The following is a 16,457-nucleotide window of genomic DNA, read 5'->3' as shown; positions in this document are numbered from 1 at the left end:
CAGTGAAGGAATCCTTGCTGAGGACTTTTGTGCTTGGTGTAGCATCTTGACGTTGGTGCTTCTTCGTCTATAGTGCTAACAGTGGGGTTTGGGATGTTTGTTCTTGTTTTCATTTTGGGATCATCTGGATTGATGAGAAAATGTGTGTTTTTTTTTTTTGCTGCATGGAATTTCAGTGTAGATTGAACATGGTGTCGACTAGCACTGAACAATCACATTTGAGAGAATAATATTTTTGACGTACCGTGTACTTGGGTGATTTAGGACTACAGTTTGAATGGTAGTAGTTTTTAAAGTACTTAAGGTACATGTAGAAAATTACATAATTTCTTATTATAGAATATTTATTGAATCCACTAAAAAGATGATTTTTAATGTTTCATGAAGATATTTCGTGACTAAACTGAGTAAGAGACGATTTAAGCTCAACATTTTGCCACGCGCAAAGCGGACTGTCAAACTTTGTGAGCGTTTTTCTCTTGACACCGAGTTGATTTACGGGTGCCACGATATCTCGAGATGGGATGGACCAAATTGGCTGAAATTCGAGGTGAATCCCGTGTGCATGACGAAGCCCGATTTTGAATTTTTGTTTTTTAACAAAATACAAAATCAAAAACTGACGATTTTTATATGAAAAACACAAAAATATTTTTATCTTTTTTTTAAATAAGTTTTTTGAAAATCGGCCTTCGTCATGCACACAGGACCGGTTTAACGAGTCTTCACCAAAAACTTGAGCAAATTTGGTCAAAGCAGTGTTAAGATATCGTGGCACCCGTATTTTGAAACTGCTAACTTCAAATAGCTATATCTCGGCAATTATGTTGTTGTTTATTTGTTTATTTTCGGCAGCTTAAACAATGATACAACCAAATGTCTTCAAATTTGTTTTGATAATAGGTGAAAATGTATATTTGAATCCCTTGAAAACAGATTTTAAATAAAATTTTGTGTGTGCTCACACCAACCTGACTTTTTTTTTGTCGATTTACATGTATGTAACCCCTTAACCGTTTCTGAACTAAAGAGCCTATCGGATTCATCAAACAATTTCACATACCATACTCAAAAAAGGGAGAAGTTTATTATCAAGATTTAGCGAAAAATTGTGAAAAGTTACCTTTTTTCAATGAAATGTTTTTCAAAAAAAGCAAATTTTAATCATACTAATGGGGACGCCGGATTTCACTTTCTGGCATAGAGTTATCTACGTGCGCATGTATTGCGTGTACGTACACGATGGATTTTTAGGTTAAAATTTGTGGTCGCCAGCAAAAACAAATGGTTAGCTAGTGCGCGTGAGATCGGGCTTAGATAACTCTATTAAGTTTTACGCCGACTCAATTTTTAGGTTAGAAATTTGACAGCTTGGCTGCACTGTTTACATTTTTTGCACGTGTGTCACAGTAAAAATGTGTGTGCGTGTGCGCTCGTGACGTCACACTGTAAAACCTAATGGCATTTTATACGGGAAAACACTTTTTTTAGTGCAATAGAGTTATCTAAGCCCGATCTCACTCACACTAGCTTACCATTTGTTTTTGCTGGGGGGTACAAATTTTAACCTAAAAACCCTTCGTGTACGTACACGCAATACATGCGCACGTAAATAACTCTATTTACACCGATAGAATATTTTGATCGTAAATCCGCATTAACAGTTCAATAGGGCGAATCTGCGTTTGTAAACAAGCAGTCTATCCCCCTTTAACGTGAACTGTCACTTGAGCAAAAGGGACAACAAGCAGGGACAACAAGCAGTCTTGTTTACAATCGCAGATTTGCCCTATTGATCTGTTACTACGGAAATATTATATGCAAAAAAAAAATATTACAAGCCATGGTATAAATATCAGAATGAAAAAAAAAGTTTTTTTAAATTCATTTTACACCTGCCCAGTTGTTTTTTTCAATCATTAGTTTTCATAATATCCAAGTATAGAAGAGTTTTTTTTCGCCGAACTATTTTAGATCGATCGAAGACCTGCTAAATATGATTTTAAACGCAGGGAAATGCATTTCAAATTGTTTACAGTTGATTAGACTGGGTAATTTTGAAATCTTCTCATAGTTGAAAAACCGTTATAGGCAGGGGGCAGAATGGCCCGTAGTATGCTTTGGGATGTTCCCTTCAATGTTGTATACTTGGTTGATGAAAATTATCAGCTTAAGGGGTTACATACATGTATATCAGTAAAAAGTCCGAGGTTGGTATGACACACACTTCAATTTTTTGCCTTCCTCACCTACTGAGGAAAGGCTATAAAATCACTCTAAAAACTAAATTCTGTATTCGACCTCCTAGACCCACCTTCATGTATACTAATTCGACCTCCTAGACCCACCTTCATGTATACTTATCGACTCAAAATCATATTCTGAGCAAATGTCTGTGTGTGTGGTGAGATGTTGATAAAAAAAAATGCACTGGATTATCTCAGCACTGGCTGAACCGATTTGGACCGTATTGGTCTCATTCGATCCGTCTTGGGGTCCCATAAGTCGCTATTGAAAATTATAAAGCTTAGTAAAGTACTTCAAAAGTTATGCTATAAAAACGATTTTAACAAAAGTCCGGAAGATTGTAAAAAGGGTGGTTTTTGTAAGAAACCCCGTCATGTTATACATTGTTAGAAAGGTAAGACCTTTCCAAAGAGTTCATAAGTTTGGAGATCTGACTACCCAATCTGATGGTATGAATAATGAATCAAGTTGATAGAACACTGCACAGTGTTCGGAATGGCAAAATTAAGTGGACTAAATTGATAACTCCTTGATTTTTTCGTCCTAGCCAAACGGTGTCTTCGGAAGAGTTGTTGTACTTGATAAGGGCTATCTTTTGAAGTTATTGACATACAGGGTGACGACCTTCTAGGGTGTCAACCAAAAACTAACTTTGTTGGATGACGTTATAGGGCTTTGATGTCTTCGGCAAAGTTGTAGAGGAAAAAATTTCATGAAAGTTTGTCGAAGGCACCAAATTTGTAGTTCTTAATCTACTCGAGATATAACGTCATGATTCGAAATCCGGACACTTAGTACTATATTATTTTTGTTATAGCTGGCAAAAAATCATGTAATAAGTTGGAAATGTAGAAATATCATAAGGATTTAGTATAAACAGTCAGTTTTAAGAGAATGTATGCAAAACATGTCTTTTCTAACAATTTTTCATCAGAATTTGAAAATTAAAATGACTTGTTTTGCTTCGAATCCCGGACACTGTTAAAAGCTGATTCGAAATCCGGACACTTTTGCTTCGAATTCCGGACACTCGATTTTGCTAATGAATCGCACAAATTTCAACTGAAATGTTAGTGAATGGCATTCTTTAGGTCTCAAATAAGCTGTTAACATCGAAACAATCGATAGTTTATATAAAAATTTGCTAGAATTTAAGGAAATCAAAAACATAAATTTCTGCTTTGCCTTCCCGGTGCTTCGGACGCCTATGAAATATTTCCGTTGAAATGTTTCGCATTTTTGGTAAACTTATAATTTTATTTTATTGGATTGTTTTGGCATTACCTACAGCGTTCAAACAAACTTTAAATGAAAGTTGATGTTAGAATTCATCAAATAACACAGTTTTGACAATCATAATGCGAACTTATATCCAAATAATTGATAAAACAAGTTGAAGTGTCCGGGTTTCGAAGCGTCCGGGAATTCGAATCATGACGTTACGCCATTTTTGCAAAAATGGTCCAAAAAAGCACTTTTTTAGTGATAACTCAAAATGTTGGCATTTTAGCGGCCTACTATGTTCTGATGAGTTGTTTATGACATAAAATTACACATCTTTGCCGAAGACAGCAAAATGTTTTGAGCCTTTATTGAAGAGTTATAACCATTTTTATGTGATTTTGAGCCTATTTTCAAGTTGCTATGTTTTTAAAATGGCGCATTTTGGCGCCAAACCGAACAATGGACCTGAAAGTACACACTTTCAACTACATTCCCTGAATATATCTCCGTGTCTATCCGTGTCTATTTTTAGATATCTCGATTTGAATTTGACGTTTTTTAAATTCTGTTTTCAGGGCATTAACATATACATTTTCTCCTACTAACGAAACAAATTTTAAGATATTTGGTTGTATCATTGCCGAGATATAGCTATTTTAAGTAATCAGTTTCGAAAAACGGGTGCCACGTTATCTTAACACTGTCTTAACCAAATCGGCTCAAAATTTAGGAGAAGACTCGTTAAACCGATTCCGTGTGCATGACGAAGCCCGATTTTTAAAATGTGTATTTAAAAAAAAAAGATAAAAATATTTTTGTTTTTTTCATATTAAAAACAAGTCAGTTTTTTTAATTTTGTAATTTAAAAAAAATCAAAAAAAAAATCAAATTATTCGCTCTACAGCATTGCCTTGGCGTTCTCGATTGCGAGATTCCTACTCGAAACTAGGTGTTCGAAGACTTGATTGTTGAGGCAATTGCAAACCTCTTTTTACACCTTAGCTTCCATCCACCCAGGGATTCGAACTGACGACCTTTGGATTGATAGTCCAACTGCCTACCAGCGACTCCACCGAGGCAGGACCCAGGGAGACGATTCCTACACCTGGACTGAGCTAACGACCTAACCTTTAGGTTAGACCGGGGCCAACATTTACTTCCCGTCCGACGGAAGGCGTGATCAGACAAATTTCGTCTCGAAAAATGCCACCGGGACCATCTGGGATCGAACCAACGCCGACTGGGTGAGAGGCAATCACGCTTACCCCTATACCAAGGTTCCCGGCGATTTTTTTGAAAAAGCAACATTTAAAAATCGGATTCCGTCATGCACACGGGATACGTCTTGAGAGTCTTCACCTAAAAAAAATATAATTTTAATAATAATCATGAAATATCTTCAGGAGTGATTGAAAATCATCTTGACTGACTTTTTGGCGGGCATTCAAGGGTTTGTTCCGGTGGGCATACTGAGCCCAAATCCAAAATATGAGCTTGATTGGACCTAACAGGAACTGGCGCTTTGCATTTGAATTTTAAATGAGATTTAACCCGTAAAAAAGATTTTTTCAAAAATCTAAATTTTTGAGGCATTTTGGCCACTAAAGCGTTTATTTTCAACATCACTGGCGTGTAGGCCAGATCCTTGCGCATCTTTTGGTACATATCTGAGTTTTTTTTTTATTAGGTCCTATAAACATATGAAAGACGACAATAGTTTATTGGTCCTTTTCAAAAAAAAAACTCTGGATATAACATTGAAGTTTGGAGCAACCTGAAGCTCGGTACAGACCTTCAAAGTTTGTCCATTTTTTCGAACAGCCTGAGAATAAACGCTTTAGTGGCCAGAAGGCCTCAAAAATTGAGATTTTTGAAAAAAACTTTTTTTACGGGTTAAATCCCATTTAAAATTTAAATGCAAAGCGCCTGTTTCCTGTTTCGTCCAATCAAGCTCATATTTTGGATTTGGGCTCAGTATGCCCACCGGAACAAACCCTTGAATGCCCGCCAAAAAGTCATTTTTGTTACACTCTAGTACACATATTCTTTAATATAAAATTTTGTGATTTTCTACATTTATGTAACCCCTTAAAACTAGTTTATATGCAATCTAAAAAAAAATTTGACTACTTTTCCAGGGTTGTCCGCTTTTATGAAAATATTCACTTACCAAAACAAACATTTTTGAAAATAGTGTAAAAAAACTCGAGTGTAAATTTGTACTTTTTTTGTGTACGCTCGGGGTGACATGACCCATATTATTTATAGTTTTCAATCAATAATTCTGGAGCAACACATGAAAAGGACGCATAAGCATTTTGACAGCCAGAACTATTTTGCATATTCCGAGCTAACCAGTAATTATTCGACAAAACGCGCACTGCTAAAAAGTAGCTGAGAAAGCCAATTATTGTTTAACATTTCGAGTTTTATGAAAATGTTATCTGTTGGCTCGACACTTGCAAAATAGTTCTGGCTGTCAAAATGCTTATCCGCCCATTTCAAATATTGCTCCAGAATTTAGACCTGACTAGACACCAACGCTTTCCCATACCACAGCAAGGACTCTTTGCAATAGATTAGTCGTGTTTCTTTGGACTCCTCCTCCTTGTGCATAAAATGATCATTAATATTTGAGCTGGAATGCCAATGCCAAGTGGAATTACTATGCACGTTCTTGAGACATCTACAGCAGTGTAAACACAATCTGTGATTCATTATGTTGCATAATCATGAGGCTTATCACCAAGTAACAGAGATACACGACTGTAGTAAATGTAATGTTTGCATCATTACTTTTCAAATGAACTCGTGTGCAAACCAGGGCCGCGACAGTCGCTGACGAGGTCACTTCCGAGGAATAACCCCGCTGGAATGTGCCTACTAAATCAACATTTTGCTTCCCTTCGAGTTGCTACTAACTGCAGCTGGCGACTCTTTTAGCTTTCGTAAACATAAAGGAGCTCTCCCTGGATGCACACAAAGACCTTCCACAATCTAGCCGAGTTCAGCCGTTTTTTTTTTGTGTTGCGCCAATATTACATTGGTTTTGCCCGGTGTTCCAGACTTTCTTTGTCCGCTCGCGTCGAAAGGGACACAAGAAGTGTTCGTCGTCTCGCAGAAGTCTCAATAGATAAACTGGCGATCATTGCCACTCGATTTAGTCCAAGACACCTCGCTTTCCTCCTCCCTCGTGAGTATGTGGGTTTAGTCTTGAGCTGGCTAAGTAGAAACGGCTTTTTTAATTGGAACTGATTGGTCTGTGGCAGATCCGCGAGAATGGTTGATTGTTTTGTTTGTGTGGAGTTTACAGTTTAATAGCTGCGCTTAGTTACTGTGGGAATGTGTCGATGTGGATTTAACTTTTAATTAACGCTGAATTACTGGTGTATTTGCATTAGAGGTGGGCAAAAAAAGAGCGAACGAACCATGGCTCACAAAAAAAGAACCGCGGTTCTTTTTTAAACTACGGTCTTTTGAAAGTACCGTTCCAAGATAGAATGATTTTTAAACTTGTTATAAATATAATTTATCGAATTTCGAATAAATTGCATCACAAAATTTGTTTTTAGAATTGAAAATGCAATTCTCAATTGAAAAATAATTTCTTATAAAAATTAATCCCAAAATAGCATTGCTGCCAAACACCACTTTAAAGTTTACAGTTACCTACTTTTCTTTGAAATTCCAAAAGTAAATGATTTTCTAAACAAAATGAAAAAGCTTTTCTTTATATAACTGATCGTACATTAAAGTATTATCCGATTACAAATTTTAGCATTTAAAATTGCATAGCCGAGCAACTCTCTACAAAATCGGCCGATTTTGACCATTTTTTTTGTATTTTTTTATTTAACTCAAACTTTGTGGGGGCCTTCCCTATGACCAAATAAGCTATTTTGCGTCATTGGTTCACCCATACAAGTCTCCATACAATTTTGGCAGCTGTCCATACAAGATGGTATGTAAATATTCAAACAGCTGTAACTTTTGAGTGAATTTTCTGATCAATTTGGTGTCTTCGGCAAAGTTGTAGGTATTGTTGAGGACTTTTGAGAAACAAATAGGTACACGGAAAAAAATTGCAGATTTTTTTATCAACTTTTTTTTACTAAAACTCAATTTCCAAAATACGTATTTTTGATTTTCGAGATTTTTTGATATGTTTTAGGGGACAAAAATCCGCAACTTTTGAACAAAAAATCTGCCGCCGAGTTATGAATTTTTGAAAAAATTGTGATTTTTGGAAAAAATCGAAGTTTCATGCAAAAACAAGTTTGAGATTATTTTTTAATGCAAAATTGAATTTGCAATCGAAAAGTACTTTACAGATTTTTTTATAAAGGGCTCCGTTTTCAAGATATAGCCACCGAAAGTTTGATTTTAGCGAAATATTTGCAGTTTTTTAATTTTTAAAAATAGTGACCATGAGTGACCATTTCTAAAAATATTTTTTTTGAAAAGTTCAGAAAATTTGCTGTAAAACTATCTAAGAGACATTGAAGATTGGACCTCGGGTTGCTGAGATAGAGCCGCTTTAAGAAAAAGAAACACGAAAATTGAAGTTTCCAAAATCTCACCAAAAAAACACACCATTTTCTAATGACGATATCTCAGCAACTAATAGTCCGATTTTCAATGTTAATACATGAAACATTCGTGAAAAAATATCTTGAAAATTTTTAAATCAAGACTAGCATTTTAAATGGGCGTAATATTCAATGTTTGGCCCTTTTAAAATATTAGTCTTGATTTAAAAAATTTCAAAATATTTTTTTCCAAAAGATCGGAAAATTTCACGAATGTTTCATGCCCCCATAAAGTTTGAGCCAAATCAAAAAATACAAATAAAATCCATTTCCGGTTTTGGTAGAGAATTGCTCAGCTTTTAAAATATTACCAAAAATCTACTAAATAGCTGAGAGATTATGGAAAAAAAATAATTTTCTTGCCTGATTTAACTTCAGTGTTTATAGACTTCATCGATTAAATCAGAATTTAGAAAAGAGTTCGCAAACTCACACAATTCTTAAAGTAACCTTTTCATCAAAATTTTGAAAAAGAGCGAAAGAGCCGTTCAAAAGAGCGGCTCTTTTTAGTGAGCGAACGAAAATGAGCGGCTCCTAAAAAAGAGCGATTTTGCCCACCTCTAATTTGAATACATAGCTGCACTAACGTAATAGCTGGATATCACGTTACAGTTGAACTGCAATCGGGAAATATCAATTGGGGATGTCGTGGAGAAATTCCCGTATCTCTTTAAAAAAGTAGACTTGGGTTCAAATAACACCAAACAACATGCAATTCATTACTGACTAAATCATTTAAACAACGTATCTTAAAAACTTGTGAAGAAAAATTAGTTCAATTCATTTGATAGTTTTCGAGAAATCGTAATTTGTGCAAAAAAATGTTTTATCTTAAACTGCAACATTGTATTGTCGAAAAGCGTCGATTCAATACAGTGCAAGTGTTTTATAAACACTCAATTCTAAATCAATAAGATATCAACTAGTTTAAATGTACAAATCACTTGAGGCTCTATTGTTTTCTGGATTTTTTTTCTACAAATTCTACAATTGCAATCTTATTGACATCAATAACAGTCCAGTCCCGGAAATGTGGGTAACCCCTTCAAGTTAAATTCTAAACTGCTTCTAAACCCGTTCCCCACAGGTACTATACCTGACGCTCGTGATGAGAACGTCGGTTGAGTCACATCTTTGCTGGGCGGACAAAACGGCACGTGCGCAAATCCTCGTGCACTCTGCCAATGCATAGAACATTTAGAAGGTTTACCTACAGGTCTACGCGCGCAGACAAGTGGCTGGGACGGATGGGTGTAAACAAAACCGAAACAGGGTAGAAACAGGGACAAAAACGCGATATTGACGTAAAGAGCTCGTCCGACCAGGTACACACACAGTAGAGAACCGGACTTGAAGGGTACAGCGTTGGAATGGAAATTAGAATCACTGCGACAAGGCGACAAGGACTTTGGGGGGAGACAAATTATGGAATGGAGTGACGCGTCAATTGTTGAACGTCCAGCGACAGTGTTAGGATAGTTGTCCTTGGGGGTCGGGCCGAAGGCCCGAATGTCATTCGCCAGAATGTTGTTTTCCAGAACACCAAACGCCAGAAAAAGTCAAATGCCAGAAAATCAAACTCCAGAATTTTCTTTTGGCAGAAAAAGTCATTCGCCAGAAAATTATTTGCCAGAAATGGTCAAACGGCAGAATGAGTCAAATGGCAGAAAATTTAAATGGCAGAAAATTTAAACGGCAGAAAAGGATACAAGGCAAAAATACTTATTTAGCTCGACAAAATAATAGGAGTGTTCTTGCTGATTGTACAAACTGACTGTTTTTAATAAACATGATTTTTCTAATATTGGTATGAAAATATCGTTAAAAATTCTTTCGATATTGTACCTACAAAGATAAACGTTAAAATTGCAATTTTATGTTTTCACTTCGACTATTTTAAAACTCACGTATAACAAATGGAAGGTTATGATGATTTTTTTTTTAGTTTGGATTTGAACTATGGATATGACCAACAATCATTCGAACTAGCTACTTTGATTATGTGATCTAAGATGCTAAACCGATTGCCATCAAGCAGCTCAAGGAGCTATTTTACTATGGCAAACAAACAAACAAACCTGTACTTGCGGCAAATTCGCAAATAAGACAAAATGTATGCAAGCTGGCGTTTCTGCAAACAAATGTTGACGAACAAACAACAAACTCTAAATCTAAATGTGCGAGTTTGTTTGTTTGCCGTAGTGAATGTGGCATCAAGAAAAGAACTTTTTAAATTCACTTCTGAAATTGATGCGTTCCTTACAAAATCATTTAATCTAATCTAATCTAACCCTATCGCAGCCAGTCTTTCGAGGGCATCCTGGAAAATGCCTTAGGTTGATTAACGCCTAGCATCCCTGACTGACCTCAGAACAGGTCAGAACAGAACAGTTCAGTTCAGTTTCTGTAAAATACAGCCCAGTTCACGCGAATAAAGTCTTTTTGTATTAAACAGTTTTGTTCTATGTAATCTGAGTGTTGTAATTTGTATTTACCGGGAATGAAAGTGCGACAGGATCAACAGACGTCCTTACCCAGTCACGAAATATTCTAGCAGAGCTGGTTCTGTCAGAATCCTACTAGAATGGTGGATCATTTCTGCTAGAATGCTTTAAGAATATCCAGCTCTGTTAGAACTGTGCTAGAATCCTGCTAGAACGCCGTGACTGGGTATGTGCTCAATCATAAAATGGTTTATTATTAACATTTGCAGTGCCCCAATTCATTAAATGCTTTGAAACATCGCAAATGTTAAAGCGGCCAGGCCAACTGCGTAAAGTTAACCGTAAAGATGATTCGTTGAATTGGATTGAGTTTGAGCAAAAGTTTTCAAACACCATTACATTTCTGAATCTACAGGGGAGATGCGTTCCTTACAAAATCATTTGCAAAATAATTTTGTTTGTATTTGACTACGCCCCTATAAAAATATAAAAATATAAAAATATAAAAATATAAAAATATAAAAATATAAAAATATAAAAATATAAAAATATAAAAATATAAAAATATAAAAATATAAAAATATAAAAATATAAAAATATAAAAATATAAAAATATAAAAATATAAAAATATAAAAATATAAAAATATAAAAATATAAAAATATAAAAATATAAAAATATAAAAATATAAAAATATAAAAATATAAAATTATAAAAATATAAAAATATAAAAATATAAAAATATAAAAATATAAAAATATTAAAATATTAAAATATTAAAATATTAAAATATAAAAATATTAAAATATTAAAATATTAAAATATAAAAATATTAAAATATTAAAATATTAAAATATTAAAATATTAAAATATTAAAATATTAAAATATTTAAATATTTAAATATTTAAATATTTAAATATTTAAATATTTAAATATTAAAATATTTAAATATTTAAATATTTAAATATTTAAATATTAAAATATTAAAATATTAAAATATTAAAATATTAAAATATTAAAATATTAAAATATTAAAATATTAAAATATTAAAATATTAAAATATTTAAATATTTAAATATTAAAATATTAAAATATTAAAATATTAAAATATTAAAATATTAAAATATTAAAATATTAAAATATTGAAATATTAAAATATTAAAATATTAAAATATTAAAATATTAAAATATTAAAATATTAAAATATTAAAATATTAAAATATTAAAATATTAAAATATTAAAATATTAAAATATTAAAATATTAAAATATTAAAATATTAAAATATTAAAATATTAAAATATTAAAATATTAAAATATTAAAATATTAAAATATTAAAATATTAAAATATTAAAATATTAAAATATTAAAATATTAAAATATTAAAATATTAAAATATTAAAATATTAAAATATTAAAATATTAAAATATTAAAATATTAAAATATTAAAATATTAAAATATTAAAATATTAAAATATTAAAATATTAAAATATTAAAATATTAAAATATTAAAATATTAAAATATTAAAATATTAAAATATTAAAATATTAAAGTATTAAAATATTAAAATATTAAAATATTAAAATATTAAAATATTAAAATATTCAAATATTCAAATATTAAAATTTAAAAATATAAATATATAAAAATATTAAAATAATATTAGTCCTTGACCTGCCAAACATACGGGCATTTCCTCTATGTGTATTCGAAACATAATCTAGATTTAATCTTTGTGCAATGTTGTTTTTTCGGTTATATAATGAATCATTATAATGCATTATTAATGATTGAAAATATTGGTATTCAGCGCCCTCTCCTAGTGTCATGCTTTATTAGGAAAATTAGAAGACCATTTTTTTAATAGTAGTCATCTAATGACCATGGTCATGTGTTGCGAGGTTTATAGGGCCATATTATAGTTTTTTGTTTTATTTGATATTTTTCTGAATAAATGAGATTACTACTTTGACTAAAACATCTAAAATTCTACATCACATACAGTGAACTCACAATGTTGCCACTTTAGAATTAGAAACAATCTGGATTACTTTTTCAAAACCACCAATGCGCCATGGGTTTCCTATGTTTATAGAACCTTTTGAAAAAGTAAGCGAGCATAGTTCAAACTTTCAATTAGGAACGTTCAAGTTACCAACTTTGCATTTTTTCAAACATTCATCTGTTCGTTTATTCATGCTCTGTGTTAAATATATGATTCTACCGTGCTTTGTTTCGTTATATTCTTTATAATTTTATTGAAACTTTTTGTCATTTAACCTTTTCTGCCGAATGATTTTTCTGCCATTTAAAACATTCTGCCATTCAGTTTTCTGGCAAATGGTTTTCTGGCGAATGACATTTTCTGGCATATGAAAATTCGGCTTTTTGAGCTTTTCGGGCATTTAACCCATTCTGGCATTTGATTTTCTGGCGTTTGGTTTTCTGGCAAACAACATTCTGGCGAATGACATTCGGGCCTTCGGCCCGACCCCACGATTTCCATAACTTTACAAGGAAAGGGATAATCATTATCAAAAAGTATGAGCAGATGTAGCGCACCATTCTAAACAATTTGTAGAAGGAATTTTGTCAAAATATTGACAGCGATCCAAAATTTATATCTTTGAACCAAAAACCGTGGCAATGATGGAAGTATTCACGTTAATATTAAACACATTTTTTTGACTGAACAAAATTGAAATCAACAAAAATGTAATAGTCCAGACGTATTGAAGTATTTGAAGCAGTTGTTTATGATTTTTAATTTTCAATAATATAAATTGTATTCTTTTTTAAAAGAAACGAATATGTTGAAGAATATTTAAATTGGCCGTTATCTGCGTGTTTTGATTCTTACCGGGAAAAATAATAATGCCCACACATTTTACTGATAATTGATTAGATTAAATTTTAGGCAATTATACAATTCACAGCAAATAATCCGATGATAAAATTGCATGCAAAAGCATCCACATCGTTCTGAGAAAAACTAACTTAATCCACCTATGTGGTTGATGCCTTCCTCACTTTTTACCAACAATGGGTAATATGAGTGGTTTGGACAGATATAACTTAAGTGGTCATAACTCGAGACAGGGTTGCCAGATCTTCAATGTTGTGGACTCGTTGGAACGGTCTCTTGATTACCTAACCAACGATGGGTCGGTTGATGGATCCGGACATGGTTTGCATACATTTAATTGAGATCCGGCTTCAAAAAAGTACATAAATATCACTTAAGTGGCCATAACTCGAGACAGGGTTGCCAGATCTTCAATGTTGTGGACTCATTGGAAAGGTCTCTCGATTACCTAACCAACGGATGATGTACCCGGACATCGTTTACATGCATATAAATGAGATCAGGATATATGGGAAAACACATTTTTATACATAACTTTTGAACTAGTTATCGAAACTTCAAACAATTCAATAGCGATGTATGGGACCCTAAACCAAGTCGATTGCAACTGATTTGATTAAAATCGGTTCAGCCAGTGCTGAGAAAACTCAGTGAGAATTTTAGTCACATACATACATACACTAGGATGTAACAAAATCACACTTTTTTACGGTCATTTCGGGGGGTCTAGCTCATTTCCCCGAATGACATTTCCCCGAATGCCATTTCCCCGAAAATCATATCCCCTAATTAACCACATTCCCGAATACCACTTCCCCTAATCAGCCACATCTCCGAATGCCATTTCCCCGAATATCATTTCCCCTAATCGGCTATATCCCCGAATGCCATTTCCCCTAATCGGCCATTTCCCCGAATGCCGTTTCCCCGAAGTGACACTTACGCCAGTTGCTGTTTATTTAAATTTAAATTTTGCCGATTTTTCATATCATCCTAATCCTAATCATCATTTTCGCTCAAGCCTTTTTCCATGACTAACAGTTATTTTCTTTCTCGATTTTACCGAACAAACAGCTTTTTCGGGTATGCTGTTGATTAAATGTTGTAAATTGGGTAGTAAAGCCCTTTGTAATTTTTTATGAACAACGGTAAACACGATTAAAAACCATTTCTGATAACGTTTTTTTTTTATTTTTATGAAAAAAAAGTTATTGACAAGACAACATTTTTTCGATGGAACAACTATGGGCCCCTTGGAACGAGCTGTCAAGTAGGAGCTTTTCTACCAAGAAGGGCCGTGAAGTGATTTTTTTAAAATTATATTGAAAATCCATTTTAAATCCTTTGCGGTCGTTCAAAGGGTCATTGTACTTAGAAAAAAAGCTTTATCGTTGTGAACAATAATATCACAAATTTAATTTTCATTTTAGGACCCAATTACAGTCCAGATTCGATTATCCGAAGTTTCGATTATCCGAAGGTTTGTATGGGACTTCGGATAATCGAATTACGAACAACATTTTTTTGTTTTTTTTCTTGTTTTATACATCAAATTTGAGTTCTGCAACCCCATTTTAGTCAAATTTGAATAGTTGATTGCCTATTAAATAATAAAATGCATTTTTTCAATATTTCAACACCGCCATATTGGCCGCCATCTTGGATTTAAAAGTTTTAATCCGAAGTTTCGATTATCCTAAGTGAATTTTTTTCCGAGGCCTTCGGATAATCGAGTCTGGACTGTACTAGATTTTTTTTGTTCAATTAACATTTGTATTCAACCGCATACTTATAGATGTTGTTTTTGAGAAATTTGTCTTTTTTTCGAATTTTGTTCAAGAACCCAAAAATCGAACAAATAGGTACATAAGGCTGGTACAAATTTTATTTAGAGTTTATGATGATTATACTCTTCGCCAAATCCCAAACCAGCAATGTGAATAAAATGATCAGTGTGAACGGGGTTCTGTACTACGAAAATCGCACGGTATGTTTTTTGAATCATAAAAGAAAACAAAACTTCTATTGCATTGTTATTATCATGTCTATAAGAAAAAAGTATTTGTTTTGAGAATATATAAAAAAAAAGTCTGTAACAATATTCATTGTATTTGAATGAATATTATCAAACCTTTCAACACCCCTTCCCCCTAAAATGCTACGTCTGTTCTGAATGAAGCCAAAAAGAAAGTTGATCATTCAAGGCCAATACGAACCTTTCAAGAAATATTATAAGTAGTTTGATGTGTTAAAAATTGCCATCAATTTTTTTTCTTAAAAAATGCTATTTCCCCGAACGCGGTCAAGCGGAAATGCCCGGTGCCCAGGAGCGCGCGCGCGCTCCGGGGCACCGGGCATTTCCGCTTGACCGCGTTCGGGGAAATGGCATTCAGGGAAATGACTATTCAGGGATACGACTAATCGGGTAAGTGGCATTCGGGATTGTGGCCCATTCGGGAAAATGGCATTCGGGGATGTGGACGATTAGGGGAAATGGAAAATTCGGGTAAATGGAATTCGGGGAAATGACTATTAGGGGAAGTGTCTTTTCGGGGAAGTGGCATTCGGGGAAATGTCCCTTCGGTAATATGGGTTTCGGGGAAATGTCATAGATTCATTTCGGGGGATGATCCCCTAGGAGAACTTAGTCAGAATCTCAAATTTGAGTCCGATTGGTTGCGACAGGACCTGGCGCTGATCGAATCCTCCTGAACCATCGAAAACATAAGCACAACATCCAAATAAAGCATTTTCTTTCGATGTGTCAAACTTTGATCGTTGTACGCTGGATGTTTTCTCGTTGCTATAGTTACGACCCAGGTTACGACGCCTCACGGTGGGTAAGAAGGGGATTATTATGCAACTTGCATGCACCTCGGAAATTCCTTCTGGAGGTTGTTGGGGGGACTATTCTGAGTCAGAAAAATCAATTCCCAAAATATTCTGTCGGTGAAAACTGGTTTTATCTCGATTTGAAGTTAAAAAACCTAATATATCACCTAAAACCTCAAAAATACGTCTAAAATCACGGTCTAACTCTGGACAAAGATGCACATTTTTATCAAGATATCAATTCTTAATCC

General features: G+C 33.5%; 1 protein-coding gene across 1 annotated transcript in view; it reads left to right on the top strand.

The window, feature by feature from the left end:
- Nucleotides 1-16,457, top strand: part of LOC120413156 (zinc transporter 1) — a 62,103-nt gene that overhangs the window by 1,229 nt on the left and 44,417 nt on the right. The gene's annotated exons all lie outside the window — the stretch shown is intronic.

This window comes from Culex pipiens, chromosome 3, assembly GCF_016801865.2.
Source record: "Culex pipiens pallens isolate TS chromosome 3, TS_CPP_V2, whole genome shotgun sequence".
Taxonomy (NCBI): domain Eukaryota; kingdom Metazoa; phylum Arthropoda; class Insecta; order Diptera; family Culicidae; genus Culex; species Culex pipiens.
Note: the sequence above shows the minus strand (reverse complement) of the source record. Positions and strands in the feature narration are given on the sequence as shown.